Source organism: Kogia breviceps, chromosome X (assembly GCF_026419965.1).
Source record: "Kogia breviceps isolate mKogBre1 chromosome X, mKogBre1 haplotype 1, whole genome shotgun sequence".
NCBI lineage: Eukaryota > Metazoa > Chordata > Mammalia > Artiodactyla > Physeteridae > Kogia > Kogia breviceps.
Genome location: NC_081330.1, coordinates 68,959,636 through 68,972,641, shown reverse-complemented (window position 1 = coordinate 68,972,641; position 13,006 = coordinate 68,959,636). Strand labels below are relative to the sequence as shown.

Here is a 13,006-nt window from a genome sequence, read left to right as displayed (position 1 = left end):
ATGATTAACGGTGTTGAGCATTCTTTCATGTGTTTGTTGGCAATCTGTATATCTTCTTTGGAGAAATATCTATTTAGGTCTTGTGACCATTTTGGGATTGGGTTGTTTGTTTTGTTGATATTGAGCTCCATGAGCTGCTTGTAAATTTTGGAGATTAATTCTTTGTCAGTTGCTTCCTTTGCAAATATTTTCTCCTATTCTGAGGGTTGTCTTTTTGTCTTGTTTATGGTTTCCTTTGCTGTGCAAAAGCTTTTAACTTTAATTAGCTCCCATTTGTTTATTTTTGTTTTTATTTCCATTTCGCTAGGAGGTGGGTCAAAAAGGATCTTGTTGTGATTTATGTCATAGGGTGTTCTGCATATGTTTTCCTCTAAGAGTTTTATAGTGTCTGGCCTTACATTTAGGTCTTTAATCCATTTTTAGTTTATTGTTGTGTATGGTGTCAGGGACTGTTCTAATTTCATTCTTTTACATGTATCTGTCCAGTTTTCCCAACACCACTTATTGAAGAGGCTGTCTTTTCTGCATTGTGTATTCTTGCCTCCTTTATCAAAAATAAGGTGACCATATGTGCATGGCTTTATCTCTGGGCTTTCTATCCAGTTCCATTGATCTATAGTTCTGTTTGTGTGCCTGTACAATACTGTCTTGATTACTGTAGCTTTGTAGTATAGCCTGAAGTCAGGGAGCCTGATTCCTCCAGGTCCATTTTTCTTGCTCAAGATTGCTTTGGCTATTCGAGATCTTTTGTGTTTCCATACAAATTGTGAAATTTTTTATTCTAGTTCTGTGAAAATGCCATTGGTAGTTTGATAGGGATTGCATTGAATCTCTAGATTGCTTTGTGTAGTATAGTCATATTCACAATGTTGATTCTTCCAATCCAAAAACATGGTATATCTGTCCATCTGTTTGTATCATCTTTAATTTCCTTCATCAGTGTCTTATAGTTTTCTGCATATAGGTCTTTTGTCTCCTTAGGTAAGTTTATTCCTAGGTATTTTATTCTTTTTGTTGCAATGGTAAATGGAGGGTTTTCTTAATTTCATTCTCAGATTTTTTCATCATTAGTGTATAAGAATGCCAGAGATTTCTGTGCATTAATTTTGTATCCTGCTACTTTATGAAATTCATTGATTAGCTCTAGGAGTTTTCTGGTAGCATCCTTAGGATTCTCTATGTATAATATCATATCATCTGCAAACAGTGTAAGCTTTACTTCTTCTTTTCTTATTTGGATTCCTTTTATTTCTTTTTCTTCTCTGATTGCTGTGGCTAGAGCTTCCAAAACTATGTTGAATAAGAGTGGTGAGAGTGGGCAACCTTGTCTTGCTCCTGATCTTAGTGGAAATGGTTTCAGTTTTTCACCATTGAGAACAATGCTGGCTGTGGGTTTGTCATATATGGCCTTTATTATGTTGAGGAAAGTTCCCTCTATGCCTACTTTCTGGAGGGTTTTTTTAATCATAAATTGGTGTTGAATTTTGTCAAAAGCTTTCTCTGCATCTATTGAGGTGATCCGATGGTTTTTCTCCTTCAGTTTGTTGATATGGTGTATCACGTTGATTGATTTGTGTATATTGAAGAATCCTTGCATTCCTGGAATAAACCCCACTTGATCATGGTGTATGATCCTTTTAATGTGCTGTTGGATTCTGTTTGCTAGTATTTTGTTGAGGATTTTTGCATCTATGTTCATCAGAGTTATTGGCTTGTTGTTTCCTTTTTTTGTGACATCTTTGTCTGGTTTTGGTGTCAGGGTGATGGTGGCCTCATAGAATGAGTTTAGAAGTATTCCTCCCTCTGCTCTATTTTGGGAGAGTTTGAGAAGGATAGGTGTTAGCTCTTCTCTAAATGTTTGATAGAATTCGCCTGTGAAGCCATCTGGTCCTGGGCTTTTGTTTGTTTGAAGATTTTTAATCACAGTCTCAATTTCAGTGCTTGTGATTGGTCTGTTTATATTTTCTATTTCTTCCTGGTTCAGTCTCGGAAGGTTGTGCTTTTCTAAGAATTTGTCCATTTCTTGCAGATTGTCCATTTTATTGGCATGTAGTTTCTTGTACTAATCTCTCATGATCCTTTGTATTTCTGCAGTGTCAGTTGTTACTTCTCCTCTCTCATTTCTCATTCTATTAATTTGAGTCTTCTCCCTTTTTTTTCTTGATGAGTCTGGCTAATAGTTTATCAATTTTATCTTCTCAAAGAACCAGCTTTCAGTTTTAATGATTTCTGGTACTGTTTCCTTCATTTCTTTTTCATTTATTTCTGATCTGATCTTTATGATTTCTTTCCTTCTGCTAACTTTGGAGTTTTCTTGTTCTTCTTTCTCTAATTACTTTGGTGTAATGTTAGGTTGTTTATTTGAGACTTTTCTTGTTTCTTAAGGTAGGATTTTATTGCTATAAACGTCCCTCTCAGAACTGCTTATGCTGCATCCCATAGTTTTTGGGTTGTCATGTTTTCACTGTCATTTGTTTCTAGGTATTTTTAAATTTTCTCTTTGATTTCTTCAGTGATCTCTTGGTTATTAAGCAGTGTATTGTTTAGCCTGCATATGTTTATATTTCTCCTTCTCATTTATATCTGTGAAACTCATCTATAAATAATAGCTCTTCTTCAAGTAATTGATATTTGTTGAGTCCCTACTATGTGCCATATACTATGCTAAGCAATTTCCATGAATTATTTTATTTAAGCCTCACAACAAACACAATTTTATTATTCCTTTTTTACAGGTGAGAAAATTGAGCCACAAAGAAGTTAGATATACATATCTTGAGAATAAAAGCAATATCTTCTTTATCTTGCATCTGTCAGGCCCTGTGCAAATACATTTGCATCTTTCAGTCACTGGGATAAATGTGAAGAAAAATAAGGGTAACTGCTGAACTGTGATCCCTCCCAAATTCATATATTGAAGCCCTAACCACCCAATACATCAGAATGTATTTGGAGTTGGGTCTTTAAGGAGGTGACTAAGTTAAAATGAGGTGGCTAGGGTGAGCCCAAATCCAATATGAGTGGTGCCATTATAAAGGGAGAAAATTTTAACACACAAAGAGACACTAGAGGCACATGAGTATAGAGAAAAGACCACGTGAGGACACGGCAAGAAGGCAGCCATGTGCAATACAAAGAAAGAAGTCTCAGGAGAAACCAAATTTGCCAAAACCTTGATCTTGGACTTCTAGCCTCCATAGAACTGTGAGAAAAAATTTTGAAGCCACTCAGTCTGTGATATTTTGTGACAGAACTAGGAGACTAATACAATAAGAAACTATGAGGTGTCTTAGTAAAAGGGTGGTAGAAAGGACTTATTACAGGATTTGAGCTTTGGTTGGGTAATTTGGGGGAGAGTCTAAGAAAGTAGGGGTTCATTCTATATTGAATGCTATCAGAAAAGAAGGGCAGTTCTATGACTGAGCACCTTAATAAATCTTATCTATAAGGAAGGAAGACTAAAGTGAGAATTAAGCTTTTGTGGGTGGCACAGTAACCTTGTTTTTGTCTGTGCTTAGACTAAATTATGAAGCAGCTTTGCTTTGTATCACTTTATGATGTTCTCAGAGTAACATTGTCTGCTGTGGGTATTTTGTGAGATTGTTTATGTCCAGCAGGAGAACAACAGGTTTATGTCCTACCTGTGAATGCCAGGCCAGCTTTCAGATGTAAGGGGCTGCTGTTTTTCCTTTCTCGTATGTGACTACTTAATGTCATTCATTAGTTGTAACTAACTTGGCTTTAGGCAAGTTACTTTACTTCTCTGTGCCTCAGTTGCCTCACCTATACTTGAGGGAAATGGAATTAAGCATAGGGTAATTGTGGGAACTAAATGGAGGAATATACAAAATGTCCTTAGAATAGGGCTTGGCACATAAGTGGCGTTCATTGAATATGGGCTATTATCCATTTCTCTCTTCTCAAACAGACCATTTAGCATGAAGTTATAGTTATGTATTTTTTAACATCTTTATGGGGGTATAATTGCTTTGCAATGGTGTGTTAGTTTCTGCTTTATAACAAAGTGGATCAGTTATACATATACATATGTTCCCATATCTCTTCCCTCTTGTGTATCTCTCCCTCCCAACCTCCCTATCCCACCCCTCTAGGTGGTCACAAAGCACAGAGCTGATCTCCATGTGCTATGCGGCTGCTTCCCACTAGCTATCTATTTTACATTTGGTAGTGTATATATGTCCATGCCACTCTCTCACTTTGTCCCAGCTTACACTTCCCCCTCCCCATATCCTCAAGTCCATGCTCTAGTAGGTCTGTGTCTTTATTCTTGTCTTACCCCTAGGTTCTTCATGACATTTTTCCTTACATTCCATATATATGTGTTAGCATATGGTATTTGTCTTTCTCTTTCTGACTTACTTCACTCTGTATAACAGACTCTAGGTCCATCCACCTCACTACAAATAACTCAATTTCATTTCTTTTTATGGCTGAGTAATATTCCATTGTATATATGTGCCACATCTTCTTTATCCATTCATCTGTTGATGGACACTTAGGTTGCTTCCATGTCCTGGCTATTGTAAATAGAGCTGCAATGAACATTTTGGTACATGACTCTTTTTGAATTATGGTTTTCTCAGGGTATATGCCCAGTAGTGGGATTGCTGGGTCGTATGGTAGTTCTATTTGTAGTTTTTTAAGGAACCTCCATACAGTTCACCATAGTGGCTGTACCAATTCACATTCCCACCATCAGTGCAAGAGTGTTCCCTTTTCTCCACACCCTCTCCAGCATTTATTGTTTCTAGATTTTTTGATGATGACCATTCTGACCGGTGTGAGATGATATCTCATTGTAGTTTTGATTTGCATTTCTCTAATGATTAATGATGTTGAGCATTCTTTCATTGTTTGTTGGCAATCTGTATAAGTTCTTTGGAGAAATGTCTGTTTAGGTCTTCTGCCCATTTTTGGATTGGGTTGTTTGTTTTTTTGTTATTGAGCTGCATGAGCTGCTTGTAAATTTTGGAGATTAATCCTTTGTCAGTTGCTTCATTTGCAAATATTTTCTCCCATTCTGAGGGTTGTCTTTTGGTCTTCTTTATGGTATCCTTTGCTGTGCAAAAGCTTTTAAGTTTCATTAGGTCCCATTTGTTTATTTTTGTTTTTATTTCCATTGCTCTAGGAGGTGGGTCAAAAAGGATCTTGCTGTGATTTATGTCATAGGGTGGTCTGCCTATATTTTCCTCTAAGAGTCTGATTGTTTTGGCCTTATATTTAGGTCTTTAATCCATTTTGAGGTTATTTTTGTGTGTGGTGTTAGGGAGTGTTGTAATCTCATACTTTTACATGTACCTGTCCAGTTTTCCCAGCACCACTTATTGAAGAGGCTGTCCTTTCTCCACTGTATATTCTTGCCTCCTTCATCAAAGATAAGGTGACCATATGTGTGTGGGTTTATCTCTGGGCTTTCTATCCTGTTCCATTAATGTATATTTCTGTTTTTGTGCCAGTACCATACTGTCTTGATTACTGTAGCTTTGTAGTATAGTCTGAAGTCAGGGAGCCTGATTTCTCCAGCTCCGTTTTTCATTCTCAAAATTGCATTGGCTATTCGGGGTCTTTTGTGTTTCCATACAAATTGTTAAATTTTTTGTTCTAGTTCTGTGAAAAATGCCAGTGGTAGTTTGATAGGGATTGCATTGAATCTGCAGATTGCTTTGGGAAGTATAATCATTTTCAGTGTTGATTCTTCCAATCCAAGAACATGGTATATCTGTCCATCTGTTTGTATCATCTTAAATTTATTTCATCATTGTCTTATAATTTTCTCCATACAGGTCTTTTGTCTCCTTAGGTAGGTTTATTCCTAGATATTTTATTCTCTTTGTTGCAATGGTAAATGGGAGTGTTTTCTTAATTTCACCTTCAGATTTTTCATCATTAGTGTATAGGAATGCCAGAGATTTCTGTGCATTATTTTTATGTCCTGCGACTTTACTGAATTCATTGATTAGCTCTAGTAGTTTTCTGGTAGCATCTTTAGGATTCTGTATGTATAGTATCATGTCATCTGCAAACAGTGACAGCTTTACTTCTTCTTTTCTGATTTGGATTCCTTTTATTTCCTTTTCTTCTCTGATTGCTGTGGCTAAAACTTCCAAAACTATGTTGAATAAGAGTGGTGAGAGTGGGCAACCTTGTCTTGCTCCTGATCTTAGTGGAAATGGTTTCAGTTTTTCATCATTGAGGACGATGTTGGCTGTGGGTTTGTCATATATGGCCTTTATTATGTTGAGGAAAGTTCCCTCTATGCCTACTTTCTGCAGGGTTTTGATCATAAATGCATGTTGAATTTTGTTGAAAGCTTTCTCTGCATCTATTGATGTGATCATATGGTTTTTCTCCTTCGGTTTGTTGATATGGTGTATCATGTTGACTGATTTGTGTATATTGAAGAATCCTTGCATTCCTGGAATAAACCCCACTTGATCATGGTGTATGATCCTTTTAATGTGCTGTTGGATTCTGTTTGCTAGTATTTTGTTGAGGATTTTTGCATCTATGTTCTTCAGTGATATTGGCCTGTAGTTTTCTTTCTTTGTGACATCTTTGTCTGGTTTTGGTATCAGTGTGATGGTAGCCTTGTAGAATGAGTTTATGACTGTTCCTTCCTCTGCTCTATTTTGGAAGAGTTTGAGAAGGATAGGTGTTAGCTCTTCTCTAAATGTTTGATAGAATTCTCCTGTGAAGCCATCTGGTCATGGGCTTTTGTTTGTTGGAAGATTTTAATCACAGTTTCAATTTCAGTGCTTGTGATTGGTCTGTTCATATTATAGTTATGTATTGATACATTCTCTCTTACTAGACTATGAGCTCCCTGGGGGCAGGAATAATGTCTATTGCCATAGTAATAATAAATAACTTTTTTGAGTGCTTTCAATGGGCCAGGCACTATTGTTAGTTGTAGTTACTCCAAGAAAACTTCTGAGGCTCCATTCCTACCTGTAGGCTAGCCTGAGTGTCCTCTTCTATGCTCCCACAGCACCCATGTTTACCCTAATCACTATACTCAGCATATGATACTGATGCTGTCTGCTTAGGTGTCTTCTTCCCTTTCTAGACTGTTCACCTATAGAGGGGAGAGCAGGTACTTTTAAACTTTACAAATAAATTTGTATATATTTAGGTGTACAATGTGATATTTTGATATATGTATACATTTTGAAATGATTACTACAATCAAGCTAATTAACACATCTATCACCTCACATAGTTATGATTTTATTTTCTTTTTGGTGTGGTGAGAACACTTAAGATCAAATCTCTTCACAAAGTTCAAGTATAAAATACAGTATTATTAACTATAGTTACCATGCTGTTCCTTAGATTTTAAGAACTTACTCATCCTGTATAACTGAATCTATACACCCTTTGACTAATAGCTCCCCATTTCCCCCAGCCCCTACCAAACACCACTCTATTCCATTTTTGAGTTCAACTTTTTTAGATTCCACATGTAAGGGAGATCATGCAGTATTTGTCTTTCAGTTTCTGGCTAATTTCACTTAGGATAATGTCCTCCAGGTTTATCCATGTTGTCACAAGTGGCAGGATTTCCTTCTTTTGTAAGGTTGAATAATATTCCATTGTGAATGTGTAGGTGTGTGTGTGTGTGTGTGTGTGTGTGTAATATTTTCTTTATCCAATCATCCATCGACAGACATTTAGGTTGTTTCCGTATCTTGGCTGTTGTTACTAATGATGAAATGAACATGGATATCTTCGAGATATTGATTTCACTTGAAAGCAGGTACTTGTAACTTTTGTTCCCATGTCTGAGCACAGTGCCTAGCACAACAGAGGCACTGAATATAAGGCACTTATCAGATTTTCACTACATTCTTTGCCTTTTCTGAAGTGGAACTCAGGTCAAGGCAGCTGTCTTAGCTGCCTTGACTTAGCTCACATTGCCCCTTTCCCTGGGGTTTTATCGACTAAAAATGTAACAAAGGATCTCTTACATAGTGTTCTCCCTATAAGGTATATCTAAAGGAGAGAGTCTCCATAAGACTTCAATGCAAGAAGGTGCCATTTGGGAACAACTGGCCCCTGCTATTTAGCAGTCAATTGTAGCATGTCCATTGGGGCAAATTGGAATAATGAAGGAGTGTGAGACTAGCACCCAGCATCTTGGGTTTTGACTTTAATTTTGCTGTTGACAAACTGTGTGATGTTCAACAAAGCACTGAACCTCTCTGACTTTCAGTTTCTCTATGGCAGAAATGGAGAGCATAATCTCTTTATTCACTGGCTAATAGAGCTTGATAGCAAGATTAAAAAGAGTTTACTGGAGTTTCTCTTTGGGGGAAATATTTAACTCCTCCATTATTTCCATGTTGCATACCTGGATGATTCTTAGCCTCTGGAACTGGTGTTCCAGAATGGTCACAGCCTTTCAGATGCCAAGCAAATGCCATGGGTATTGTGATTTTTTTAGCCTGCCATACTCCCTAACAGTCCCACAATTCAGCCTGTTCCCAGTGAAGGGAACTACAGTGTCTGGAAACTTTGGGAACATAAGAGTTGCTTCTATCCTGGAGTTGGACCCAGAAAGTTTCTCTCCATTATGCTGAGGACAGACATAGGATGTTTTTCAGCTCAAATTTGTTTTCTACCTTAGCCCACAGGGATAAAATAAGGTGAATGACAGAATAACATTATCGCAGCATCACATGCATATACAAGGGAGGAAACTACCATATTATTTTTCATATAATGTACCACCATTGTGCCCAGAGACTGTATAACCATCATAATAATGGCCTCTGGCTGGGACTTTATGGCACCTTTCCCTTGCGAATTCCAAAGAATGGACCAAGGGAACTCGGGGGGGGGGCAGATTTGAGAGGGCAGTGAATTGAAACCAGCATTAGCTGTTCCTCGTGTTTGAGGGGCAGTACCCAGAACACTGAGGGCTCCCATTAAATATTTGAGGGGCAGCACCCAGCACATTGAGGCCTCCCATTAAATATAATGGAAATGACAAATTGCCTCAATACTTCCCTCCTTTGTCGTAAATAGCATTAGAAAACTATAGCTCTCTCCCTCCTGACAATAGACAGACATGCCACTTTTTTTTCTTTCAGCAGCCCTAGGAGGAGCAAGGGGATCTTCATTTATGAGTTATTCAGTTAGTGTTTTGTTGGGACCCTGTATTAGGTCTCAGGAGGAGAAAACAGAGACAACTAAAGACATAGTCTTTACCTGAAAGAAGCCTAAAGTCTATTAGCCTAGGGATGGAAACACAGGAGAGCAATACTCTCAGGCAGTGCAAAATGAGGGCTGAGTGAGAGGTGAGAATAAGTCAGGGCCTTTTTGGCCAGGAGACCAAAGGAGTTTGGGGTTCCCCAGGGCATGTGCCAGGTAGGGGTGGCCCTGTGGGAGAAGTAGGACTTGCTAGGCAGTGAGAAGACCATGAGCTGAGGAAGTGCTGAAGAGGGATGGTGAGCAATGTATTTGGGAATCAGTGACATGAACATCATGGCTGGAGCCAGGGCTTGCTCCAAGGAGGAAGCCAAATTTGGATGGGTTGAATGGGGCCAGACTGGGAAGGCTTTGGAACTCTAGGACATTTTACCCTTGAATTCCCACTCTTTACTTTATAAACGTGGAAAATAAAGGCCATGGTAACATATTAGGTAGCTAGACGAGGCACTGAACCTTAGTGTTTAGATGATAGCAATGATGAACATTTATGATTTATGATGGACGTTCACATACATCATGTCATTTGTTCATGATAATATATTAAAAAACAATGCCCCACTGTGGACATTCCCTTCCTTGAAACCTTAAAACAAATAAACAAACAAAACCCTTTGCTTGAGTTCATTGTTCTTTGAAGGTAGAGCTGAGTTGTAACATCTGGGCCCAAAAATCAAAGCCAAATGAGTGAAGTGCTGGTTCCAATTAAGCGTATCTGGGGTGTCCTGCCCCCATTTTCTCAGCATGCTCAGATGCCTTGGCTGCTGTGTTCAAAGACAGAGTAGGTAAGGACAGCTTCTCCCACTGAGTGTTTTCTCAGGAAGATCCTTTGAAACATGCTGGGACAGGCTGCATGACTCCAAGTTTGGGAACTGAGGTCTGGAGAAAACCATTTTCATCTTCAGTTGCCAAGGGCCATTGAAGAAGCCCCAGATGAAGGCATAGGCCAAATGTTTGTGGCCTAGCAGCACTGAGGAGGGCCTAAGCAAGGTGGTAGTAGGGGTGTTGGTGGGTGGTGAGTATGTCCAGACTTAGAGCAGGACCATGGACAGAGATCAGCAGGCATCTTTAACCAGATCCCATGGTGAAATGCAGCTCTCCATCATGCGGTTGTGCATTCTGTGTTCTGCGGATAATGTATGGAACATGTGATGTGGGTTTTGAGCTTCCTTGGGTTGGGCACCATCAGACTGCCCTGCACAGTGTGATCTCCCTCTCAGGCACGGACTCACAGGCCTTATTTAGTGTGGGAGGTATTAGTATTGCCAAATGTACACTGTTGGAAACTGCAGTGTAGTCTTGTGGTTTGAACAGTAGCCTCAGAGTAAAGAGACACAGTCAGACTGAGCTCAGCTAGAATTAGAAACATCTGGTTCAAGGCTTCTTGGGCATGGTTCCCTCTTCTCCTTTAAGGAAAGCACCTTAAAAGATTCTTCTTAATATAAAATCCAGTACCCCAGAGTGAAACTGATTCCCTGACCGCCACCAACCCAGGCAGAGGAAAGCAAGCTGAGCTGTGTTGTAGTAGAAAAGCACTGGACTTGAATCAAATGACTTCGGGTTCTGCCCCTTACTTGTGTAATCCTAGATGGCTTAGAGTCTTCTCAAAGCCACAATCTCTTCATTTGTAAAAAGGGGCTAACAATGATAATCTCTACCTCACAGAGAGAAGTTCATGAGTTAAGGTGTATGAAAACACCTGGCAAAAGGCTTGGCATATACAAGCATAAAATAAATATGTCTGCTGTGCATATATTCCAGAAGTTCCTAAAATCTCCCTTTCTGCAGGAAAGCTTTACTAAGTCATTGATGAAGTCATGAGTTTCCTTCTATCCACACTAGTAGTTCCTGTTGTATCTTCCTTTTACTCTGTTCATAACTGCTGCTTCTACTGCTGATGTTGATAATGGTGGTGATGATGGTGATGGTGATAGTGTAATGTGAATAATGACTGTCTCAGATCATGGAACAAATAATACAGGTAAAAGGAGAGTGAGAAAAGATTACTTTAGGAAGGAAACAGAAGCTCTGGTTGAGTTTGAGGCCTGGCCTTCCCTGAACTAACCTCTCCAGCTCCATCCATACAGGCAATCATGTCAAATCCCCAAGGACATTGCACTGGGGATTATGCAGCAAAATATGTGGTCCTAATTAGATCCTGCCCAGAATGGAAGATGCGTTTCAAAAGAGCAAGTGCAGAACAAGACAAGAAAAGAGATGTTCCCATCCATATAACACAAATGCTCCCTGAGCACCCTCTTTGGCTACATACAAACCAATCCATTGGCATCTAGGAAATGTGGAGTCAACACACACACACAGAGCAGTCAACGAGTGTCCTCAGCTTTGTTAAATAACAGGGTATTCTCTCTCGTTATTTCAAACCTTCAGAATCTTCAATGGCTTCCTGAAGTCTGAATAACAAAATGTCAAAATCCCTAGGCTAATAATCATGAAATAGTTCCAGTATCTTTCCAGCTCTACATAGTTGGCACTCCAACCACAGGACATTCTCCATTTAATATGCCCATGTCTTTCCTTATGCTGTTGCCTCAGGTTGGAATTCCCTTTGTGCTCTTCTACACATCAAAATCCTTCTCTTTGGCAGTGCACTCGGTGGTCCCCCGGATCTGTCTCTTGCTTCAACAGTGTTTGGACGGAACAGACCCAGGGATGCCCTTTGCTCCAGCCTCTGATCACCCTCCAACCCTTTTTCCAGTCACAACGTTCGGAGTCAGCCACTCAGCTATCCTTGGTCACCAGGACCAGCCAACACCATTTTTTGAGCTTAACTCTTTATTACCAATCAACCATGAGCTCCCAGATTCATCAGAATTATTCCACCGAGGTGTAGGCCACCGACAACCACCTGGTCAACATGCATCTGCGGGCCTCCTACACCTACCTCTCTCTGGGCTTCTATTTCGACCGTGATGATGTGGCTCTGGAGGGCGTGGGCCACTTTTTCCACGAATTGGCCAAAGAGAAGCGTGAGGGCGCCGAGCGTCTCTTGAAAAGGCAAAACCAGCACAGCGGCCGCGCCCTCTTCCAGAATGTGCAGAAGCCATCTCAGGATGAGTTGGGTAAAACCCAGGATGCTATGGAAGCCTCCATTAACATGAAGAAGAACCTGAACCAGGCCCTTTTGGATCTGCATGCCCTGGGTTCTGCCCGTGCAAACCCCCATTTCTGCAACTTCCTGGAGAGCCACTTCCTAGATGAGGAGGTGAAACTCATCAAGAAGATGGATAACCACCTCTGCCGGCTTGCTGGTCCCCAGGCTGGGCTGGGTGAGTATCTCTTTGAAAGGCTCACCGTCAAGTATGACTAGGAGCCTCCGGAGCCCAGTGGCCTTTGAGGATCCACTTTGGTGTCAGGGCTTCTGCCTGAAGCCCGTCTCTGCAGCCACCAGGCACTTTTTAACCACCCTGGAGCCCTCTCCCAAGCCTTGGACCAAATTGAAACAATAAAGCTTTTTGCAGCAGCTAAAGAAAAAAAAAAATCCTTCTCTTCCTTTAAGGTTCTTGAAGTGTCACGTCCTTTCTAATGCCTTTCTTTAACCCCCCTGTATTACTCTTCTAGGATTCCTACAACACTTTACCACAAACTTGGTGGTTTAATAGAAACTCATTATTTCACAGTGGAGGCCAGAAATCCAAAATCAAGGTGTCGGCAGGGCCATGCTCCCTCCAAAGCTCTAGGGGGGGATCTTCCCTTGCTTCTTCCAATTTCTGGTGCTCCTGGTGTTCCTTAACTTGTGGCAGCATAACCACAA

General features: G+C 40.0%; 1 pseudogene; it reads left to right on the top strand.

Moving 5' to 3' along the window:
* The first annotated feature begins 12,043 nt into the window (after positions 1-12,043).
* Positions 12,044-12,562, top strand: LOC131748383 (ferritin light chain pseudogene; annotated as a pseudogene).
* The last annotated feature ends 444 nt before the right edge of the window (positions 12,563-13,006 follow it).